Raw genomic sequence first — 24,818 nt, 5'->3', positions numbered from 1 at the left:
CTTCTAAAAGCTAAACTGTTTGTCACTTACCAAATTACTGGTCTCAAGTTACTCCATCCATTTGTCTTTGATTACCCTTTCACACATCTTAGCCACCACACTTGTCAGTGATACAAGTCTATAATTCAGTGGATCCTCCCTCTTACCATGGTTGTAAATTGGAACTATATTTGCTCTTTTCAAGTTTTCAGGGACTTTGCCTTCTTTCAGCGAACAATTTATGATACTGTATATTCTGGTATAGTGGATAAGGTGGTGAGCTTGGGATCGGGCAGACGTCCACGCATAGTTTCGAATCCCACCACGTACCGCCTTGAAACTTTGCCATTTGTCAAGTGGTTTAAAGTTACTTACATGTCACCATGATACCCAGGTCCTAGGTGGTTACACCAAAGATGCACTTGGGTGGTGATATGGGTCCTAATATGGTACCACTATAACTAAAATTGCCTGTGCCACTAATGGGTGGAAGCTGGACAGCATTTCTCATACTCTTCAAGTAAAACCTACAGGTACTATAGGCCACAAAAAAAAAAAAAAAAAAAGTTTTGCTACACTCATTCAATATGCAGTTTGATACATCTTCCAGTCTGTGTTCCTTTCTTATATCTAATTCATTCAACATTTATTTACTTTATCAACAGATATATGGATATGGTCCAAGGTGTTGCCAATCATATTTGTCTCATTCATAATCATTAAAATCATCCTCCCTGGTGAAAACTTTCTGGTAACCGTTATTCATAACTTCTGCCATTTCTGTGTATTCCAGTTTGTTCACTTCCAGCTTGCTTATCCCTTCTTTGTTTCTTTATTTACTGTTCACAAATCGGTCAAACAAATTTGGTTGGTCCTTATATTTTTCCACTATATCCTTCTCATAGTTTCTTTTTACTTCTCTTCATAATCCAACATAATAATTTCTGGCATCATAATCTTCCTACAGATCTGGTCTTCTTTTCATTCTCCATTTATTCCATTTTTGGTCCTTCTTACTTTTTGCCCCCATGCACCTCATACCAAACCAATCACTTCTCATAATTTCTCCCTTGTTCACTCTTGGCACATGTCTTCTTACCACATGATTATAAATTTTAAGGAACAAGTCACATTTTTCATCAACCATGGTTGCTTCATCAAAGGCACTCCTATCCATGTGTGTAAAATATTGTCTCATGGCTTTATAATCCAGTCTTCCATTCTTGTGACCTTCTTCCCTTGTATGCTTTAAGTATTCAGAGGAAGAGGTAGTAGACAACTACCGAAACGATAATTTACTCCCAGCGAGGTCTAATAGCATGAGTTTAAGGGGTGCAGTGAACTTTCATTAAAGCTATTTGTGATCTTGCTGACCATTTCCCTTTGTGTCTCACAACTCAGTCACAACCTGCCTTCTAAAGACAACTCTCCTTATAAAACTACATGCACTTACCACATACACACCCTTCACTTAAAATTCAAAACTAAAAATGGTGACTCCAAATCCAGCCTTGCAGTCCCCTTCTGGGAAGGGGACCAGAAATGTCCCCAGATTGGACTGCTCTCTCTTTGGCGACCTCTTTGACACCTCTGATAACTTTTTCTTCATTATTGGATAATGTATTTGGGTAATTTTATTTGAGAATTTTCATTGACTGCGCCAACAAGTCCATACACTCAGACAAGTTGGCTGCTGTGAGGGCTTGCTCCAGTGTATATGTCTTCCTTGCTCTCTTGGGCGTATCACCGCCAGCTGGAGATGCAGAAGGGCGCTTATGAGCCAAGGTAAACATGGCACGAGAGAGGATGTTGCCACAACCACGCATAGGTAAACAATGAGGCTGCTTGGCACGCAGTTCTTAACTAAATCGCCGTGCGAATTTTAACTTTCTTGAAACCGTATAATTCTGAGGAATTCGTACAATGTGATGAATAACCCTTATTTTTGGACACCGTCTAACTCTGAATTCGTATAAATTCATATAAATCAAGGACTACCTGTACTTTCGTCAGACTGTGTTATTCTTGACAAAGCAGCCTGATCATTCCATAATCTTTAAAATAACTCTATTACAAGATTCTACACTCCCAGACTCAAACACAGCCTTTAGACACATTGCCTTCTGCCTGTACACTACCCAGTAACAAGCACAACAGCTGCTCAAGACTGGATTTTTACATCATGTATGTAAACGTGTAAAAGCTGAAATCATCCATCCTAGGCCAAATTCATGTGATATATTACTACGGGTTTTCGTGGCCAGAAGCTCCCCCGTGTGTAGTACCTAAGCATTTACGTCCCTTATACACACGATATCTGAGTAACTGCCCTATTTCAACCTTCCTGCCTAGTACAGGTGATGATTCATAATGGTATTTATCGATGTACTTACCTTATATACGAAATATAGATGTGATAACAGTTGAGCTGGTGATCTATGTAGCCCTCTTCTTCCTGGCTCAACTGAAAGTGTTGGAACATAGGCGCTGGCTGGTGCCACATCTCCACATAAACAAAGTGTTTAGCCTTAGCAAAGAAAAATTTCTCTATTATACTATTCTCACATACAAATAAAAGAAGTATATATTTGTTTTGAATACATGATTTTGCATTTAAACATTTCATTTCATAAGACATATTTTACATATCGGTAAACGTGACACCACGCAGGAAAACATCACAATGTGAATTCAGATCCACCCACTCGACCAGCAAAGTCTTGTAAACGTTTTTGCATCTGTGTTTTTCTCCCTCATATTCAGATCAAAGGGGACTGAAAATCACATATAGAAACAGACTACCATTTCGTCATGTATAAATTATGATAAAATGCCTATTATGCCTCAAGGGAAAGCTTTAAGGGAGGTCTTGAGTTACCTTGGAAAACCCAAGTAGTATTTGCTTAAGAATGATGTTGAGAGACAAGCATACGGCCCTCAATCTTTTTTGGAGACTGCAATTCTAGTGGACTATTTTATTCTAATTATTTTTTTTTGTTTTGTTTTTGTCAGTTCTCCCTTTTACATTAAAGAAAAAAAAATGAAGAGTTTGATCATCATATGATTACTCTTTCCTTGGGGGCTATTATAGGTGTCACTTTCTATACTTTCACGGTCTTTTGTGAAGACCAAGTCATAGTTTATCACCTCTTCTAAATCTTGTTTTGGTTCCAATCCTTTGGGTTAAACTGGTTTCCATGGCTAACTTCAACACTTCACTCCCGCACGATTTAGCACTTCCTTCAGTTGTCCACTCCTTCCAATTTAGTTCTTTATAGTTAAAATCCCCCATGATGGTTATACTCAAACCACGCTATGGAGTCACTTTTGGGTGGAGCCAGAAAAGGGGACTTCCCGGCTACAGCATTGCCAAATCTCTCCCAGTACTAGGACAATTAAAAAGGATTAGAGATCGTCTGACCCTTTTAAGCCTACACCACCCCACCACCACCCACCTTTCTCTCTCTCTCTCTCTCTCTCTCTCTCTCTCTCTCTCTCTCTCTCTCTCTCTCTCTCTCTCTCTCTCTCTCTCTCTCTCTCTCTCTCTCTCTCTCTCTCTCTCTCTCTCTGCATAATTTTGCTTCTATTATAGGCCCTCTGTTTGCCTTTTCTTCTAAGAAGTAGTTATTTACGTTGTATATAAGTTTTTCTCTCAGCTGTGTATTGGTCCACCACGATTCGTGACGCTTTCTTCCATCTTGCTGGGTGGGTGGCCAGGTGATGAATGAATGACCCTGACCCACCTTAATCCCCGACTCCTGACCTGCCTGCCTTCCCAGACCTACCTGACAACCCCGCAAAATAGTGTTGCCATGTGTCGTGCTATTTATGTATGTATACTAATTGTTATTATCTATATTACAATACTACAGTGCATTCATAACACTACAAACCCTTATTGAATCTAAAAAGGTATTTAATGGGAAATAAAACATAAGAATAATTAGTAAATAGGTGACGAATGACACAAAGTGATATGTGTTGGGGCTGATTTGGCATAGTGGCGAGCGGGGGATTTACCGCAGCGTCCACACCCAAAGTGACTCCATAGCATAGTAGTAGTATAGGTTTTCACAATTGCTTAACCCCTTCAATACGGTGACACCTATGTAGGCGTCATGAAACCCCAGTAGCATATACGGTGACGCCTACATAGACGTCATATTTCTTTTCTGAGCTTTCTTCAGTTCAGTTGTCCCGTATAGTGTGTTGGATACCAACTACACACGCCGTATGCTGTCCTTGAAATCCTAGTGCTTCTCCCACCATCCTTGTCTCCACCAATCACTAAAGATAAGCTACATGCGTCCCGCCTTGTGTCTAAAATTACCCAATGGCATAGACTGTTCCCATCTCTCTCTCTCTCTCTCTCTCTCTCTCTCTCTCTCTCTCTCTCTCTCTCTCTCTCTCTCTCTCTCTCTCTCTCTCTCTCTCTCTCTCTCTCCGAAGAGAGAAGAGTCCACTTTCCTCTTCGAAGGCGATATAGTGACTAAAAAATAGCAGCATAATACACAAAGACGACAAGTATGACAAGCTTGCACAAGTTTCCCGCACTTGGGCGTGCGGCACTACCACCCGTATATCATACAGGCGGGCTTATTTAACACCCGGTGCGAAGGGGTTAAAAGTCTCTATATCAGCTAAAGATTCAATTTGCATTCTGTTTTTCGCATTGTTCCATGACCTTGTCATTGGGCACACAGAGATTATGGCAAAATTTCTTGTGGCATTTCCCTCACAATGAATGCCTACTTTAATCAATTCCATGCAATTTCTCCCATAAATAGCTTCATCTACTTGTAAAGCTTTTTAGGTTAAGATCATGACACCACCTTGTTTGTTAATTCTTGACTCCTTCCATATGTCTTACATCCCATCCTCAATATTTAAACACTCAATGTGTGTGTATTTACCTAGTTGTATTGTACAGGGTTCGAGCGGGGTTCCTAGTGTCCTGTCTCCATATCTCCATTTATCTAATTTTTCTTTAAAGTTATGCACACTTTGTGCTGCAACAATTTCCTTATCCAATGCATTCCATTTTTCCACTGTTCTATGTGGAAAACTGTATTTTCCAACATCCTTCACACACTGCCTCATCCTGATCTTCTTTTCATGTCCTCTTGTCCTTCCATCTTCTTCTGCCAACAGCACCAGGTCTTCTTTGTCTGTTTTTTTCAAATATTATTTACTATCTTATACATTGTTATTAGGTCCCCACGTTCTCTTCTATCCTGTAAGGTTGGCAGTCCCATTTCCTTCAATCGTTCTTCATATGTGAGGTCCTTTAATTCCAGCACCATCTTTGTAGCAATCTTCTGTATCCTTTCCAATTTTCTTATATCCTTTTTAGAGCTCGGAGACTATACCACTGCTGCATATTCCAGCCTTGGGCATATCATGCTTGTGATGATTTTTTTCATCATATCTTTATCCATGTAATGAAATGCCACTCGTATATTAGTCAACATCTTATATGATAGTCCAAATATCTTGGTTATGTGTATATCAGGGCTCAGATTTTCTTGTATGATCACTCCAAGATCTTTTTCCTCTTTTGTCTTCGTTATTTGTTCTTGTCCCATCAAATAGTTCCATACTGGTCTTCTCTTACTCTTTCCTAGTTCCATTATGTGACATTTCTTGGCATTAAACTCCAATTTCCACTTCTTGCTCCATTCATAGATTTTGTTTAAATTTTTCTGTAACAGTAGACAGTCCTCTCTGGTTTTGATAACTTTTAGCAAGTTTGCGTCATCAGCGAATAAATTCATATAGCTGTTTATCCCAGTGTGAATATCATTTACATAAACGTAAAACATAATGGGGGCTAACACTGACCCTTGTGGCACTCCGCTAGTTACTTTACTCCAAGATGAGTATGTATCTCTGATCACAGTTCTCATTTCCCTATCCTTCAAATAATCTATTGTCCATTCGAGCAAGGTTCCACGCAGTCCTCCTATGATCTCTAGTTTCCAAAGAAGTCTTCTGTGTGGGACTTTATCAAATGCCTTTTTAATGTCCAGGTATACTGTGTCTACCCATCCATCTCTGTTTTCAAGTCCTGCAATAACTCTGGAATAGAAGCTTATTAACCCCTTCCCCAACATTTTTTGTTAAAAATGTTTCTTTTTTAGACAAATTTTTTTTATTTTAGTTTTATGTAGTATTTTTCTTACTGATTATGAAAACAGCTTGTAATTACTGTTTTTTCCCCATTTTTGTGGTTAACTTTTTTATTTTGAAAATACCTTTGTAGACTCGTCTTCCTATAAACTCCAAGCTCTCGCCTCACCTCCCTCCTCCTCCTCCTCCTCCTCCTCCTCACTTGTCGAGAAATATTCATTGTCTGATGAACTGGCAGTGTCATCAGAAGTATTCAAGCTTCTGAGGGAAGGTTCATATTCGCTATCTTCCTCAGAACTAGACATTTGAGGTGTAAATTATTTGAAAAGGGTACAAAAAATGAGTGGCAATGTGGATGAAAATAACACCCATGTGATGACAGTGGTTGCCGGAGCAAGTCTAGTAAGAATGTCCTTGAAATCCCACCGCTCCTCCCTGTCGCCTCTGCCAGGCGTACAATTTGATGAGAATACTCGTTTCACATGTAGAATGGCTTAGAAAGGCCCAGAATCGACGAGTATATATGTCTGTGGCTGGATTTTGAAGGTCAAGTTTTAGACGAGTATACTCGTCGACGACTGAAAACGGAACATTCAGTGAAAACGAGTATACTCGTTTCTGCCGAGGAAGGGGTTAAATTTCACATGACTGCCCTGTCCTGAATCCAAATTGTCAGTTCGATATGACTTGCTCCTCTTCTAGAAATTCAACCCACTTTTCTTTGATAATTATTTCACATAACTTCCGTACGACACTTGTAAATGACACTGGTCTGTAGTTTATTGGTTCAGTTGCCTTTCCTCCTTTAAATATCAGTATTACATTGGCTCTCTCCCACTCTTGTGGAACGTTCCCTTCATTTATTGAACTTTTAATTATTTCCCAAATTGGCTCCAGTACTTGCTCTTTACATTCTTTTAACACCCAGCCTGATACACCATCTGGCCCCATTGCTTTTCTGACTTCCAACTTGTCCAGTAATCTTCTAATATCCTTTTTGTGCACTGCAATCTCCTGTAATCCTTGGTAGTTCAATGTCCTATTAGGTTCTGTGAAATCATCATCTTCAGTGAATACCGTTTTGAAGTTTTTATTCATTATTTCACACATTTCTTTCTCTGTTTGGTATGTCTTTCCTTCTTTAATTATTTTTTCAATTGTTTCCTTATTCTTTGTTTTGCCATTTATAAACTTGTAGAAAAGTTTGGGTTCATCCTTGCTTTTTATCCACTACATCTTTCTCAAACTTTCCTTCTTCCTTTCTCCTTACTCTAATATATTAATTTGTAGTATCTTTGTACTACCGACTATTATAGTAATTTCCCTGCTTTAAAAGTGTCTTCCGCGTTTTATCCTTTGCCTTTTTTGCTTGTGTACATCTAGCATTGTACCAAGTACAGACAACCCCCGCTTAACGAAGGGGTTATGTTCCTAAAAAAACACTTCGTTAAGCGAAACTTCGTTAAGCGAACCGATTATAACAAGTTTAACTCCTGATTTAAAGTTCCACTGAGAGTAAGCAAAGCGAGAGTGCGTCATAGTACAGTAAAAGGTTTAATGAAAGTAAAAATTATGAAGTTAAACATTTATGTAGTTTAATTTAAGTCATTATAATGTACACTAATGTATGTTTGTACGTAACTTTATAATGTTGATGATCTTAACTTTATGAAGGGAAGGAGAGTGAAACGGGAAATACACTAACCGGCAACCTGTGGAATGTAAACAAAGTGTGCATCATGGTACCGCATACAAAACTTATGTACCACATTTCCACAAGGCTTTCCATTTTATCCATTGTAGAGTCATGAGTTCAGGTGGTTCTTTTAGCTTTCAAGGAAGATGCGGTCTCCCCAGCCTTCTTAATAGAGTCTGCTGACTTGAAAATAGTAGACAGTAGATGGAGTCAAGATGGTGGCAAACAATGTTATTAGTTTTCTGACCTCTCTTGTCTGTGAATAATACCCAGCTTCACTTCGAGAGTAAGACACTTCCTGGTCTTCTTAGGAACGTTAGGCCACATTGCAGGGCGTTTTGGTGGTAAGTTGAACTAGGGAAGATGAGCTGCTGGTGACGCTGTTATGTTTTGACTGGGGAGTGAGTGGTGCACGTGATCTTGATGCTACAGGTGATGCAGAATTTCTTCTGAGTCAGGCCTTTGTATCGGCAGTGCCTGTGTTGTCCACGAGAGGCTTGATCTTGATCTTTATTCTACAGGTGTCTCAGGATTTCTCCTGAGGCAGGCCTTAGTACCAGCAGCTCCTGGTGTATTCAAAAGCCTGTCAGCTTGCATGATACGGTGGGGCTTTCAAATTTGGAAAAAAGTACCTGGATAAAACTTCGTTATAGCGAGTTTGGTGTTCGTTTAACGAGCAGATGGTAGTAAAACGAAACCTTCGTTGTAGCGAAATTTTGTTGTGTGAACCTTCGTTAAACGGGGGTTGCCTGTATGTATTTTTTTTCTGTACTCTATAAACGGGAACAAACATTTTTACTCCTTCATAGTATTTTTGTAAGAATATATCATATTTGTCTTGTACAGTCTTCCTGCACATAATATTACTCCACTTAATATCAGCAAAATAACTCCTTAATTTTTCAAAATCTGCTCTTGCATAATTTAATCTCTCTCCTTTATAGTCCTCTCTGTAACTTATCTCATCTTCTTCCTGCATTTGTATCTCTGCTGTCACGATCACTTTTCCCCATTGGACTAAGGTATTGTATGATTGGAGGGGACTCTGGTTTCTTTGTGAAGACTAAGTCAAGCAACGATGGTTCTTCCCCTGTACCTTGTGGACTCTCTCCACCCACTGGTCCAATGTATTAACCATAGTTAGTTGTAACACTTTCTCACTCCACTGCCCAGCATTTTCCATTACTTCCATCTCTCTCCAGTTTAAATTTACAGTTAAAGTCTCCAACTAAGAGTATTCTTCTATCTCTTCTTATGTTATCTAGGCACTTTATCACCTCACTTTGCATATCTTTATGTTTTTTTTTTTTTTTTTTTTTTTTTTTTTTTTTTTTACTATGTGGGCTTTTCACGGGAATTTATGGGCTAAAGGGGGTACTTTTTGTGGTACCTCCTATCTAAAAGCCCACCCGCTAGAAAACTGTTGCCCCGAGTGAGGAAGCCCATCCTACACTCGGACCGTGGACAGGATTCGAACCCGTGCGCTTGGAGACCCCTCGGACCCCAAAGCACGCATGGTTCCACTGTATTAGTCTTTGGTGGAACATAAGTGGCTATAATTTTTCTTTTCTTCAAATCTTCTGTTCTGATTGTGTGTGTGTGTGTGTGTGTGTGTGTGTATTTACCTAGTTGTATTGTACAGGGTTTGAGCGTGGCTCATAGTGTCCTGTCTCTATATCTCCATTTATCTAGTTTTTCTTTAAAGTTAAGCACACAATATGTGCTGCAACAATTCCATTATCCAATGCATTCCATTTTTCCACCATTCTGTGTGGAAAACTTTATTTTCCAATATCCTTCACACATTCCTTATCCTGATTATCTTGTCATGTCCTCCTGTCCTTCCATCTTCCATCAATAGCACCAGGTCTTCTTTGTTTATTTTTTCAATATCATTTACTATCTTATACATTGTTATTAGGTCTCCCATTCTCTTCTATCTTGTAAGGTTGGCAGTCCCATTTCCCTCAGTCATTCTTCATGTGTGAGGTCCTTTAATTCCGGCACCATCTTGGTAGTAATCTTTTGTATCCTTTCCAATTTTCTTATATCCTTTTTAGAGCTCGGAGAATATATCACTGCTGCATATTCCAGCCTTGGGTGTATCATGCTTGTGATGATTTTTTTCATCATATCTTTATCCATGTAATGAAATGCCACTCTTATATTAGTCAACATCTTATATGATAGTCCAAATATCTTGCTTATGTGTTTATCAGGGCTCAGATTTTCTAATCACAGTTCTCATTTCCCTATCCTTCAAATAATCTCTTGTCCATTCGAGCAAGGTTCCACGCAGTCTTCCTATGTTCTATAGTTTCCAAAGAAGTCTTCTGTGTGGGACTTTATCAAAAGCCTTTTTAATGTCCAGGTATACTGTGTCTACCCATCCATCTTTGTTTTCAAGTCCTGCAATTACTCTCGAGTAGAAGCTTAACAAGTTTGATACGCATGACCGCTCTGTTCTGAACCCAAATTGTCTGTTTGATATGACTTGTTCCTCTTCTAAAAATTTAACCCATTTTTCTTTGATAATTATTTCACATAACTTTCCTACGACACTTGTAAGTGACACTGGTCTGTAGTTTAGTGGTTCAGTTGCCTTTCCTCCTTTAAATATCAGTATTATGTTGGCTCTCTTTCACTCTAGTGGAACTTTCCCTTCATTTATTGAACTTTTAATTATTTCCCAAATTGGCTCTTTACATTCTTTTAACACCCAGCCTGATACACCATCTGGCCCCATTGCTTTTCTGACTTCCAACTTATCCAGTAATCTTCCAATATCCTCTTTGTGCACTGCAATCTTCTGTAATCCTTGGCAATCCAGTGTCCTATTAGGTTCTGTGAAATCATCTTTTGCAGTGAATGCCATTTTGAAGCTCTCATTTATTATTTCACACATTTCCTTCTCTGTTTGGTACCTCGTCCCCTCTTTAATTGTTTTTTTCAATTGTTTCCTTATTCTTTGTTTTGCCGTTTATAAACTTGTAGGAAAGTTTGGGTTCATCCTTGCTTTTATCCACTAAATCCTTCTCAAACTTACTTTCTTCCTCTCTCCTTACTCTTATATATTCATTTCTAGTATCTCTGTATTGCCGACTATTATAGTCATTTCCCTGCTTTAAGAGTTTCTTCCACACTTTATCCTTTGCCTTTTTTGCTTGTGTACATCTAGCATTGTACCAAGCATGTATTTTTTTCTGAACTCTATAAACAGGAACAAACTTTTTTACTCATTCATTGTATTTCTGTAAGAATATGTCATATTTCTCTTGTACAGTCTTCCTGCACATAATATTACTCCACTCAATATCAGCAAAATAACTCCTTAATTTTTCAAAATCCGCTCTTGCATAATTTAATCTCTCACCTTTATAGTCCTCTCTGTAACTTATCTCATCTTCCTCCTGCATTTGAACCTCTAATGTCACATGATCACTTTTCCCCACTGGACTAAGGTATTGTATGATTGGAGGAGACTGGTTTCTTTGTGAAAACTAGTTCAAGCAACGATGGTTCTTCTTCCCCCATGTACCTTGTTGACTCTTTCACCCACTGCTCCATTATATTAACCATAGTCAACTGTAACACTTTCTCACTCAATTGTCCAGCATTATCCATTACTTCCATCTCTCTCCAGTTTATTTTTTTACAGTTGAAGTCTCCAACTAAGAGTATTCTTCTATCTCTTCTTATCATGTTATCTAGGCACTTTATTACCTCTCTTTGCATATCTTTATGCTCTTCTGATCCCCATGTATTAGTCTTTGAAGAAAAGAAAAATTATAATTACATATGTTCCATATGTAATTATAATTTTTCTTTTCTTCAAATCTTTTGTTCTGATTGTTACTCCCATTACTTCCACTTTGTCCTCACCATATTGCACATCCTCCACACATATATTATCACGAACCATTATTAGCACTCCTCCTATCCCCTTATCCTTCCTGTCCCTCCTCCAGGTATTATATCCCTCCTCTTTAAAGTTGACATGGATCTCTTTTTTTTAGTTTTGTTTCAATGATGCACGTTACATCCGGCCTTTTCTCCTTCATATAATCCTGAACTTCCAATATGCTTGATAACAACTCATCTATGTTAGTATAAGTCACTCTTAATTTATTGCCTCCTCCATGACTTCCTCTTTTTTCCTTAGCTATCACACTTCTTTAGTCTCATATCCAGAACCCTCCAGTAAAAATTCTTCTTCTCTATCTCTGTCCTTTTTTCACTTTTTTCCTTAGCTTCACTTCTTAGCACTTTCTCCTTTTCCCTTTCCTCTAAGTTCATATCTCTTTTTATCCATATTTTCTTGTGATCGACATCATCGGCCAGCTTCCCTTTTCTAGCCATAATTTCTTCTACAGCCACTTGAGATCTCATTTTCACCTTCATTAGTCTCTTACCCCCTTCACTGTACCTTCCCAGCCTAAGCACTTCCTCCACCTCCTGGTCAAATTCTTGTGTGCTGTCTTGTACTCAATTGATAACCGTTTTAGCCATTTCCCTTTCTTCACGGTCTCTTGTGAATTTATTGGGGTTTTTCTTTTCTCTCATCCCATAAATCATGAAGCTTTTGTTTCTTGTCCACTGCATTCCGCACTAAATCTTCTTTTTCCTTGATAACTTATATTACAGCAACTTTTGTGCTCTCCTGAATTTGTCTTCTTACCACTTCTGAAAATTTGACTTTTTCCTTTTCTTGCTCCTGTTTCCATTCATTTCTTAGTTCTTTCAACTTGTTATCACCTAGACCACCTTCTGCCCTGTCTGTAATCCCGTCCTGCACTTAAGCCTGCAAATTCTTTAAAGAGCTTTCATAATTTTGGCATGTGGTTTTTAGAATGTCATTTTGCTTCCTTATTTCCAGAATCTCCTCTTTCAATTCCTGGTTTATTGCACTTACTTTCTCACATTCAGTTACTCTTAATTTCAGGGCTGTGTTTTCCGTTAGGGCTCTTGTTTATCCTTGAGACTGGACATCACCTCCTTAATGTATCTTAATTCTCTTTCTACATTAACAAGCCTTCTCATATTACCTCATTCATCCCAGAAAGCTGAGAAATCCTTTTCCATAGTATCATCAGTCAGTTTCCTCAAACCAATAGGGGTTTCTATAAAGCGTTGGTTTTCACTAGGCGTATGTTTTGATTCCGCCATGTGCCTGGCAGCGCTACTTGGTTCCATCTCTCTCTCATTATTCATTCCTTATATGTGATATAACACTTATTTAATTTGGAGGTAGGAGAACCTTGTCCCCCTCCCCCCTTGTACATATGTCTAGGCCTGCTTCCAACTCCTTTTGTAGCAACCTCTGCGAGCTGCTTAGATGCGTGCGTCATGCTCGACGGTTCCACGGTGTGTGTGTGTGTGTGAGTATTGACGTAGTTGTATTTACCTAGTTGTAGTTTTACAGGGCCTGGGCTTTACACTTGTATGGCCCCATCTCCATATCTACACTTATCCAATTTTTTTTTTTAAACTATGCACACTCGTTGCTGACACCACTTCTTCACTCAAACTGTTCCAAGTCTCTGCACATCTTTGCGGGAAACTATATTTTTTAACATATCTCAGACATCTTCCCTTCATCAGTTTTTTACTATGTGATCTTGTGCTTCGAATGTCATATTCTTCTCTCAGGATCAGTTTCTCATTATCCACTTGATCCATTCCATTAATCAATTTATAAACTTGTATCAAATCCCCTCTCTCCCTTCTCTGTTCCACGGTTGGTAGATCCATAGCCTTTAGTCTCTCCTCATATGTCATCCCTTCAAATTCTGGAACCATTCTTGTAACCATTTTTTGTAGTCTCCAACTTCCTTATGTGTTTCTTTTTATGGGGGGTCCACACAACTCCTGTATATTAAAATCTGGGTCTTATTATAGTACTTATCAATTTCTTTATTATTTCTTTGTCACTGTAGTCAAATGCTAATCCAATAATCCTTAGCAAATTACATGTCTCTGAAAATTCTATCAATATGGCTCACTGGTTAATTGTTTTCTTCCATTGTCACTTCCAAGTCTTTTTCCTTTTTTATTTTCTCCAGTTCTACTCCATCTCCCATCTTATAGATTCCCACTGGCCGTCTTTTGCTCTTTCTCAATTCCATGACATGGCATTTGTCCACATTGAATTCTGTCTCCCACTTTTTATTCCATTTCCAGATCTTATTTAGGTCATCCTTCAGTATTTCACAATCCTCTTTTTGCTTTATGTGAGGGAAAACAGGAGGCCATGATCTCCTGCCCTCAAAATATATGATGTTAAACCAGGAATAATTGGACTAGCCCTTTGAAAAAGGAAAACAATACAAAATAGAATGAATGTATTAACACCAAAGAGACAATATGATAAACAACCGAACCACTACTGTTGTGTGCAAAGAGACAGCATACTGAGTCACAGGGGTTGGGTGCACCGGTTAAGATCTACTCAGCAATGAGCCAGGAGGTGAAGTCCAGAAGCTGGAATGTGGCAGGGAGACGACAGCGGTAGCAGGTGGAGGTATGGAGAGAAGCAGCAGGAGCCCAGGCTGGCTGCTTTTCCAGTGAGACAAGGAACCAGCTTGAAGAGAGGCAAGGTGTTCACTAAGGGATGGTGTGCTGGTGTATCCTGGCTTCAAAACCCAGATCCAATTATAGCCTTGGAAAGGGAGGAGCCAAAGCCAGTAGCAAAGCCTCATGGTACCGGAGATCCAAAACTTAACAAGGGCCAGCCTGGGGGGGATAACGAAGGCGGCAGAGCATATAGTAACTACCAAGGCAAGGTAGTTTAGGAAGGGAGGAAGAGCCAGCACGGCCTATCTTCCTCACACTTTATAACTCTGCACTATTTCGCATCGTCCACAAACAGATTTCTGTAGCTGTTCACTCCCTCTAGCATGTCATTTATATATATATATATATATATATATATATATATATATATGAAAAAGTATTGACCCCTGTGGCACTCCGCTGTCTACTGCTCTCCACTTGGACTTGATATCTTTAACTACCATCCTTATTTCTCTCCACCCTCAAATAATTTTCTATCCATCTCAATGTGCTTCCTTTTAAGCCACCCTTCTCCTCTAACTTCCACAGTAATCTTGCATGTGGCACTTTATCAGATGCCTTTTTTGAATGCAAATAAATACAGTCAACCCATCCCTCTCTCTCTCTTGTACTCCATCAACTGTTCTAGAGTAGAAACTCAGTAAATTTGTTACACATGACTGACCTTTTCTAAAACAAAATTGGCTATTTGATAATAATTTGTTGTCTTCAAGGAACTCGATCCATTGTTTCTTTATTCTTCACACATCTTGCATATTACACTAGTTAGTGATACCGGTCTGTAATTTAAAGGTTCTTCCTTCCTTCCACTCTTATATATGGGAACCACCTGAGCTCTTTTCCATTTTACTGGTACTGTTCCATTTTCTATTGAGCATTTTATGATGTTGTATATAGGACTTGCTAGTTCTTCCCTACATTCTTTAATATTCTGCCTGAGACTTCATCCGGTCCCATTGCATTCTCTTTGTCTAATTCCGTCATCAACTCAGGTTCAGATCCTGTCCACGGTCCGAGTGTAGGCTGGGCTTCCTCATTCGGGGCAATGGTTTCCTAGCGGGTGGGCTTTAAGATAGGAGGTACTCTAAACAGTATCCCCTTTAGCCCATAAATTCCTGTGAAAAGCCCACATGGTATAAATAGAAAATAAATAAATAAAAGAAAACTTATTTCAAGCTTGATTACTTTAATCTCTTCCATATAGACGGTCTCTCTATTACCCTGTGGTCTTCCAAATTTGGATTCCTTAGTAAAGACCTGAAATTTACTATTTAACCCCTTCATTACCGATGAGGTACCATAGTACTTCATGTCAATTTTCGGCTGCCGAACTGATGAAGCACGTGCGTACTTTATTGCTTAGTAATGATACCCAGGGCTCCATATTTCTCGGTTTGTATGGTTGTAATTTATGACTGTGACAAATTGACTAATTGGCACCATGTGTTTCAAGGACGTTGGCCCGTGGTGGCGGGGGGTGGTGATGTGAACCGCCCCACCCATCAGTGTGTGTGTTTGACTTTGACATGCGTTGCGTTATGGCGTCTTTGTGCTCCTCCAGCAGTGATTCTTAGAGTTATACCCCTCTTGACGATGACTTGCAAGGATCAGATGATAATCTGACACAATCAGAAGGCCTCACAAGTGATTCAGATGATGAATATTTGCCAGAAAATGACAGTGAGGCGAGTAGTGATGACCTATATGAGAGTGATGGTGACAATGAGGAGACACCACCCAGCCCCTCACCTCACACCTTCACACTCACCTTTTCTGATCATCGTCCTGGCACTGTTCCTGCCCTAGTAGAAGATTTTTCAGGTGTTCATCCTGATATCTCACGGAATAACATTAGTGCTTTGGACTGCTTCCAGCTATTCATGTTAGACGAGGTAGTAGAATCCTTGTGTTTGTGGACAAATGTCCGTGCAGCAAAGGAAATCATGTATAACAACTTTCGATTTGAAAAAGTATACATCCCATGAGCAAAATCTATCAAAAAACATGAAAAATAATACTTAGATGACTAAATATGGGCATAGAAATGAACATTAGACTACCTTATGAGAAGCGCTCGAAAAACTCGGTGCGCGGGGGAGGGGGTTGGTACGCGCGGGATCACGGAGTCGGTAATGAAGGGGTTAACAGTTCTGCCGTACTTTTTGGGTCTTCCACCATCCCGTTCTCTCCTTTTAACCTTTATATTGTTTCTTTTTGCATAATTTTTCCATTTATGAATCTGTAGAACAATTTCAGTTGCTCCTTACATTTATTGACAATGTCCTTTTCATAGTTCCTTTTCTCTTCCTTCCTCGCTTTAGCATATTAATTTCTCGCTACCTTGAAGTTTTCCTTATTTTCTGGATTTCTATTTCTTGTCCACCTTTACCATGCTTCTTTTCTTTTCTCCTTTGCCCTAGCACACCTTGCGTTGAACCAATCTTTCTTTCCTTCTTCTTTAGGTCTATATTTCAGGACATATTCCGTGACTCCTGTTTTGTATATTTCCAAAAATAAGGTATATTTCTCTTGCACCCTCTCTAAGTTTTCCATCTCCTACCAGTTAATGTTTTTTTAAATAGTTCTTGAGGTTCTTATTATCAGCCTTTCTGTAGTTTTGTTTCCTCTGAATCTTGTGTTTTCCTTTACTCTATGGTCCATCATATTATCTATCATTAGATTTAAGAATCTTTCTTCCCAGGCTTCTTCCCCCATACCACTTTCATAATTTTCCCAGTCCACCTCCTTACAGTTGAAATCTCCTACTAATATCACTTTTCTCTTTTCTTTAACCCCTTCAGTACCGGATGTGTGTTTTGTGACACGTGCGTGTCACGGCTGAGTTCACGCGCCAGGAACCGAAGGTGCTCCCCGTGACACGCACATGCCACGGTTATAAGCTGTGTGTATTGAGGGCTCTCAAGGCCTCGGATTCTGGGTTATTTCTACCCACGTGGTGGCAAGTGTCTGTGTTTACAAACATAAGGCTGCAGCCATTCGTGGGACGGTTTGAAACTTCATAAACTTTGACCAATGAGTTATTGTCTGCTGTGACGTAATTTGTGAAGACCAATCATCATATTATATTTTTTATACATCATATTTTCTGACCTCTTGGTAATACATGCTTGTCGAGTGCCACAATGCGATATTCTCTAGCTTCTGTTCAGTGCTGCCTGAAGTTTTTTTGTGGTAGCACTCTTACTTCACAATTATGGATATCTCTACAACTGACAGTGAAGATGAATATGATGGTGGAACAAAAAGGGAATTTGAGGGGTCTGATGTCTCAATGGAAGGTGATGATACTTTGTTTGATCCTGAAGCTATCAGTGATGTAGAGTGATGCTAGCAGCGGCGACGAGAGTATTGAGATGTTGTCCGCCAGCAGTGGCCTGTCATGCAGCCCTCCTGCCTCACCCCCCCCCAGCTGCTGGTAGACAAACAGTTTTCACACTTCTTTCAGACCCATTCTCTGACACCAGACCTAACCCTCTACCTACAAGTAACACTGATTTTCCTGATGTACATCCTAGTATTATTCTACATCATGAAGCTAGTGCTATGAGTGATCTAGACTGTTTTCAGTTATTCATGGGGAAAGATGTGATTGCTGCTCTGTGTCTCTGGACCAACACATGTGCTGCATATTTTTTTTTACTCAAATGACATGTTGTGGGGTTTCTCTGATAGAAAACATAAAAATAAATAATATAGTGTGAACAGGGTGTTTGTGAAAAGCTGAAGACTACCGCACGGACAATGCAGAGGAGTGCGTGGGCAGTCGGTTCGGCAGCGAAACGTCTTGTTTACATGAGGTTGACGGGTTGGTAACGAAGGGGTTAATGACTCTCGTTAGGCTCTTTATTATGTCATCTATCATGTCTTTATATTCTTGATTGGTCCATGAATTTGTTTTTGGTGGCACATAAGTTCCAATGATTGTTAACTATTTTTTATTAATATGTATCTTAATATACAGTACTTCTGCTTTTCCTTCCCCATACTCCACTTGGTTTACCACCATCTCTTTCCTTAACATCATCATGACTCCTCTTCCTCCTATACCCACTCTGTCTTTGTGTGTGTGTGTGTGTGTATTTACCTAATTGTATTTACCTAATTGTAACATACGGGAAAAGAGCTATGCTCGTACTGTCCCGTCTCCATATCTACTAATGTCCAGCTTTTTCTTAAAATCATGAATATTCCTTGCGTTGACCACTTCCACGTCTAAACTATTCCATGCTTCCACCCTTCTATGAGGAAGCTATATTTTTCACATCTCTCCTATAAGTGGCCATTTTAGTTTTTCCCATGCCCTCTCGACATTCTTTCATTCCACATACACAGATCTTCCCTATCCATTTTTTCCATGCCAATCATCACTCTGTATATTGCTATCAGGTCTCCCCTTTCTCTTCTGTTTTCCAGGGTCGGAAGTTGCATTCTGTTCAGTCTGTCTTCATAAGTCAAATCTCTTAAGTCAGGCACCATTTTGTTGCAGCCCTCTGTACTTTCTCTAGTTTCCTTATGTGTTTCTTTAAGTTCGAGCCCACTGTATTGTTGCATATTCAAGCCTTGGTCTTATCATTGCAGTAATTATTTTCTTCATCATTTCTTCATCTAAATATCTGACGCCACTCTTATGTTCCTCAATAAGTTCAATACTTCTCCAATTATTTTGTTTATATGTCTCTCTGGCGATAGGTCATTGGTAATTGTCACCCCAAGGTCTTTTTCTTCATGACTGGTTTTATGTCTTCATTTCCTATCTTGTACATACTCCTGATTCTTCTTTCACTCTTGCCAAACTCTAATTTCTTGCATTTTGTCGTGTTGAACTCCATTTGCCATGTACAGCTCCATTTCCATATTCTGTCCAAGTCTTCCTGGAGTAGTTCGCAATCTTTGTCACATCTCACTTTTCTTAACAATTTTGCATCGTCTGCAAATAGGCTCACATAACTGGACACCCCATCCACCATGTCATTTATGTAGACCGAAACATTACTGGTGCCAACACTGATCCCTGTGGAACTCCACTCTCCACCAAGCCCCATTCTGATGGTCTGTCCTTAATTATTGTTCTCATTTCTCTTCCTACCAAAAGTCTTCCATCCATTTTAGTAAACTGCCATGCACTCCTCCTACCATTTCAAGTTTCCAGATCAGTCTCTGGTGTGGTACCTTATCAAAGGCCTTTTTAAATCCAGATATATTCCATCAGCCCAACCATCTCTTTCCTGTATTACATCTATCACCCTCGAATAGTAACATATCAGGTTTGTCGTGCATGAACGCCCTTTTCTAAAACCAAATTGACACTCACAAAGTATGTCATTTTTCTCCAAGAAGTCTGTCCATCTATTCTTCACCACCCTCTCACACATCTTAGCTACCACACTTGTAAGTGACACTGGTCTATAGTTCAATGGGTCTCTCTTGTTACCTGATTTATAAATTGGGACAATGTTAGCTCTTTTCCAGTCTTGGGGCACTACACCTTCCCTTAATGAGGCATCAATTACTTCACAAACTTTTTCTGCCAGTTGCTCCTGCATTCTCTTAAAATCCATCCTGATACCCCATCAGGTCCCACAGCTTTTCTCACTTCTAAACTCCCCATCATATTCTTGATCTCCTCCACAGTTACTTGAAACTCCTTCATAATCCCTTTCTGTTCCATTACCAGTGGTTTGTCAAAAGCAGTCTCCTTTGTGAATACCTTCCGAAAGCATCCATTCATAGCCTCTGCCATTTCCCTGGGATCCTCACTGCAAACTCCATTTACTTCTAAACTTTCAATACTTTCTCTATTTTTGATGTTGTTGTTCACATGTCTGTAAAAAGCCTTGGTTGGTCTTTACATTTATCAATTATATCCTTTTCTTGTTTCTTTCTTTCTTCTCTTCTAATCAACACATATTCATTTCTTGCTCTTTTGTAACTTTCCCACTGCTTAATCCGTCTTTTCCTTCTCCACCTCTTCCATGCATCCTCTTTTCTTGTTCTAGCCTTTTCACATCTATCGTTAAACCAGTCCTGCTTTCCAACTTCTCTATGTTGTCTTATTGGTACAAATTTTTCTCACCTTCTTTGTATATTTTTATAAATTCCTTCCACTTTTCATTTGCTCCTTAGCACTCTTGAATTTCATCCAATTTGTCTCTTGAAAGAATTTCTTTAGGTTTCCAAAATCTGTCTTGGCATAATTCCATCTTCCCACTTTATATTCTTCATTTCTTCTAGATTTCTCTTCATCTATCACCTTGAACTCCAAAACTGCATGATCACTCTTTGCTAAAGGGCACTCCACCCTCATCTCCTCAATGACCATTGGCTCTGTACTAAAGACCAAGTCCAGTCTTGACGATGCTCCTCTCCTCCAAACCTAGTATCTTCTTTGACCCACTGAGTTAACACATTTTCCATTGCCAGTGTCAATAGTGTATTTCCCATGTTGTCTCTGATCCTTCCATTGACCAGTCCTCCCAACACACCTCTTTACAATTAAAATCTCCCATCATTATAGTTCGTTCACAGCCACCCAACATTTCTTCCAGACATGTTCCTGTATCTCTTATCATTTCTTCATATTCCTGTACTGACCATGCATTTGTCTTAGGTGGTACGTACACCACTATGTAGTGCCTCTTTTTTCCTTCATTAGTTTCTGCTCTGATCTTTAGCACTTCTGCCTTTCCCATACCTTCTTTCACTTGATCCACCTTTATATCTTTTTTAACCAGCAACATCACTCCTCCTCCCATCTTACCTACTCTATTTCTTTTCCAAACATTATATTTCCCTTCTCCAACCATCATCAGGTCTTCTCCCTCTCTCAGTTTTGTTTCAGTAAGACCCACAATATCTGGGTCCCTCAAGTAATCGTTGAGTTCTAAAATCCCCGATATCACTCCATTGTGTGTGTGTGTGTGTGTGTGTGTGTGTGTGTGTGTGTGTGTGTGTGTATTCTTTGTTGTGACATACAGGAGAAAAGCAATGCTTGTACTGTCCTGTTTTCATATCCACACTTATTGAACTTTTGTTTGAAATTATCAATGTTTCTTTCATAAACCATGACCTCCTCCAGTCTATTCCATGGCTCAATGCTTGTAATAACTCTATCTGCCAAAGAAATTAACTCTAATATTTGTGTATATTACTTTCCATCCTTCCTTCTTTCACTCATGTTTAATACTTAGAAAAATCTTTCCCTTCTCATGTGGTTAAAAAATGAGAAAAAAATTACCAACGCCAACACCGTGCACACTCACCTCAGTCAGAATAACTAGCAGTTGGCAGAATGGAATGAAACAAGCAAGTCAGAACGAAATGCAAAAGAAACGGTCGACCAGGGTCCCGGTAGCCTTGAAATTTGCACCATACAGAGTTAGACTCCAGCACACTGAACAGACACAAGAGAAAAAAATTGGCAGACAGTGGTCCCCCCACCCCCTGGAAAAAAAAAAAAAAAAAATCCAAAGTCCCTTACTATCACCAGGAAAACAAAATGACCATCCAAACTTAAATGGAACAGAGCTCTGGCATCTCTTGTTTCTCTCCATAGACTGCCTCTCTACCCGAACATTGCTCCCTCCTTGCCTTTTACGTTGTTGCTAACTTCCCAACCTTCTTCAACCAGTAGTTAATGATCAGTAGAATGATTCTCTCATCCATCCAGTTATCTCTATTTACACCACATGCTTCCCCAATCTTAAGACAAATTCATAAACTTGTTACACTAAGTAGCCCACTTAATATATGTACAGCAACAACAGAAAAAAAAAAAAACACGTTCACTTCATACATTAATCCTCCTCCTCCTCCTCTTCCTCTTCCTCTTCCTCTTCCTTCTTCTTCCTCTCCTCTTCCTCTTCCTCTTCCTCTTCCTCTTCCTCTTCCTCCTCCTCCTCCTCCTCCTCCTCCTCCTCCTCCTCCTCCTCCTCCTCCTCCTCCTCCTCCTCCTCCTCCCAATCACTATCCACTTTATAATCACGCATTTATACTGGTTGTTGTTTCTCTCTTTGTGATTGCCTTGGTACAGTTTTAACTTCTTGAACTTCACCTTGACTCCTATCTTCAATACTCTCTGATGGAGGTATTACTCTTATATCTAAGACGAGGCGAGGAATCCCAGTAATGCTGAGGGTGTTACGAGAGTGCACATCTGTTACCGTACCTTTCTTCCACTTGGCATCAGAGGGCTTTACTCAATCTTCCTTTCCAATGTTATTGGTGACATTGCCTTTTGTCTCCCTGTTGGAATCTTGCTAGGATGTCACTACTCTTAGCGGAAAACAGCACTGTTGCTTTATTAGGAACCAGGTTGTACCAAAACACTGCCTTCATTAGTGTAATCTGTCCTCTCTCTGCCAAAGGCTTAATAATTAAGTTCAGTGATGCCTCTCAACAATTTAATTTCTACTCTAGTGTGTATGCAGCTCTGAAGTAACAACTAACATTTCATTTATTTAACATTTTTTCATCACTTATGATCTGAAAGCAGTACCATTAGCCATCAGTACTTCCACAACTGCTCCCCTCTCTAGGAAAATCTCATTCAATAGCCTTGCAATCTGATCTGCATTCTCTGCCCTCAACTCCTTCCAAATAGCCACTATGACCAATTACAGTTGATGCCGGTAATGTGTCACATCTACTGCCAACCTCTTCCAGTCACTATCCACCCTTAAACTTCTTGGTTCATGCACCACTAGCACAGGATCTATCACCTGGCACCTGTCACACTCCCTCACCACCTGCCGCACTTTCTCCCTCGTGACTGCCGTTTTAACTCTCTTTGCCATAAACAGCGTCCTATCAACTCCCATGAGGTGCACCTGATGAAGCTCTTTATACTAGGCAGCCCAGCACATCACAACTCTTGTCTCATTCTCCTCCTTCTGCATCCCTAGCCAAGCATTCTTTGCTCTTGTCAGGGCATCTGCTTTGTTCTCCAACAGGACAAACCCTGGATTGAACATCAGATTGTAGCAGATAGGAGGTAACAGGCACCTACCGAAGCACTAACTTACTCCCATTGAGATCTAATAGCACTAGCTCAGGGGGTGCTGTGAACTTTCCATTAAAGCTAGTTGTGATCTCGCTGAACGTTTCACTTTGTGTCTCACAACCAAAGGGGGCAGTCACAACCTACCCTCTAAAGACAACTCTCCTTCATTACACAAAACTACATGCACTTACCACACATACACTCTTTACTTGAAAATCAAAATTTAAAAGAAAAATGGGAACTCCTTATAACGCCTCGGAGTCCCCGTCTGGGGAGAGAACCAAAAATATCCCCAGGTCAGACGCCTCTCTTGTTCACGACCCCAAATGCCTTGACACCTCCCTCAACTTTTTCTACATTTACTTCTGCAACATTCGCGGTCTTAGATCTAATTTTCATTCTGTAGAACACCACCTCTCCTCTACTAAACCTCATCTTCTTTTCCTCACCAAAACACAGCTGTCTGAAGCAACTGAAAGTAGCCCCTTATCTGTTCCCTCCTACTTTTTCTTATTCTCATTTTCATTTGAAAGCTGTATGTTATGTCTATGTGTGCAGTGACTTAACTTGCTCTCGTGCCCATGCTCTTGAGTCTTCCGAGTTTTCCACCATCTGGCTTCGACTTAACAGTCACTCTCAAACTAAATTCTTCTATGCTGTTTATCTTTCCCCTAACTCTTCTGACTATAGTAAATTCTTCGACTACTTAACTTCCAAAGTGGAGCACATTCTGTCCCTCTACCCTTTCGCTGAGATTTCCATTCTTGGAGATTTCAATGTTCACCACCAGCTTTGGCTTTCCTTTCCCTTCACTAGACTATCCTGGTGAACTAGCCTTCAACTTTGCTATCCTCCATGACCTAGAGCAACTGGTGCAACACCCTACTTGTATTCCTGACCGTCTTGGAGACACGCCCAACATTCTTGATCTCTTCCTCACCTCTAATCCTTCTGCTTATGCTGTCACCCTTTCATCTCCGTTGGTCTCCTCTGATCACAATCTCATTTCTATATCTTGTCCTATTTCTCCAGTCCCTCCTCAGGATCCCCCAAAGTGAAGGTGTGTCTGGCGTTTTGCCTCTGCCAGCTGGGGAGACCTGAGGAGGTATTATGCTAATTTTCCATGGAATGATTACTGCTTCTGTGTCAGAGACCCATCTCTTTGAGCTGAACACATAACAGAGGTGATAGTGTCTGGCATGGAGGTGTACATTCCTCATTCTTTATCTCAACCTAAACCTTCCAAACCTTGGTTTAACTCAGCCTGTTCTCGTGCTATACATGATAGAGAGATTGCCCACAAAAGGTACTTAAGTCTTCCATCTCCTAAATCTCACGCACTTTATATCTTTGCCTGGAATCATGCCAAGTCTGTTATTCAACATGCCAAACACTCCTCCATAAGTAGAAAGTGTCAAAATC

General features: G+C 39.8%; 1 protein-coding gene across 6 annotated transcripts in view; it reads left to right on the top strand.

The window, feature by feature from the left end:
* The window catches only part of LOC123508982 (kinesin-associated protein 3-like), a 224,708-nt gene that overhangs the window by 87,448 nt on the left and 112,442 nt on the right, over positions 1–24,818 (top strand). The window lies entirely within an intron of this gene.

The sequence above is a fragment of the Portunus trituberculatus genome, chromosome 25, assembly GCF_017591435.1.
Source record: "Portunus trituberculatus isolate SZX2019 chromosome 25, ASM1759143v1, whole genome shotgun sequence".
In the NCBI taxonomy this organism is placed as follows: Eukaryota; Metazoa; Arthropoda; class Malacostraca; order Decapoda; family Portunidae; genus Portunus; species Portunus trituberculatus.
The sequence above is the reverse complement of the archived record's forward strand: the minus strand, read 5'-3'. Positions and strand labels throughout refer to the sequence as shown.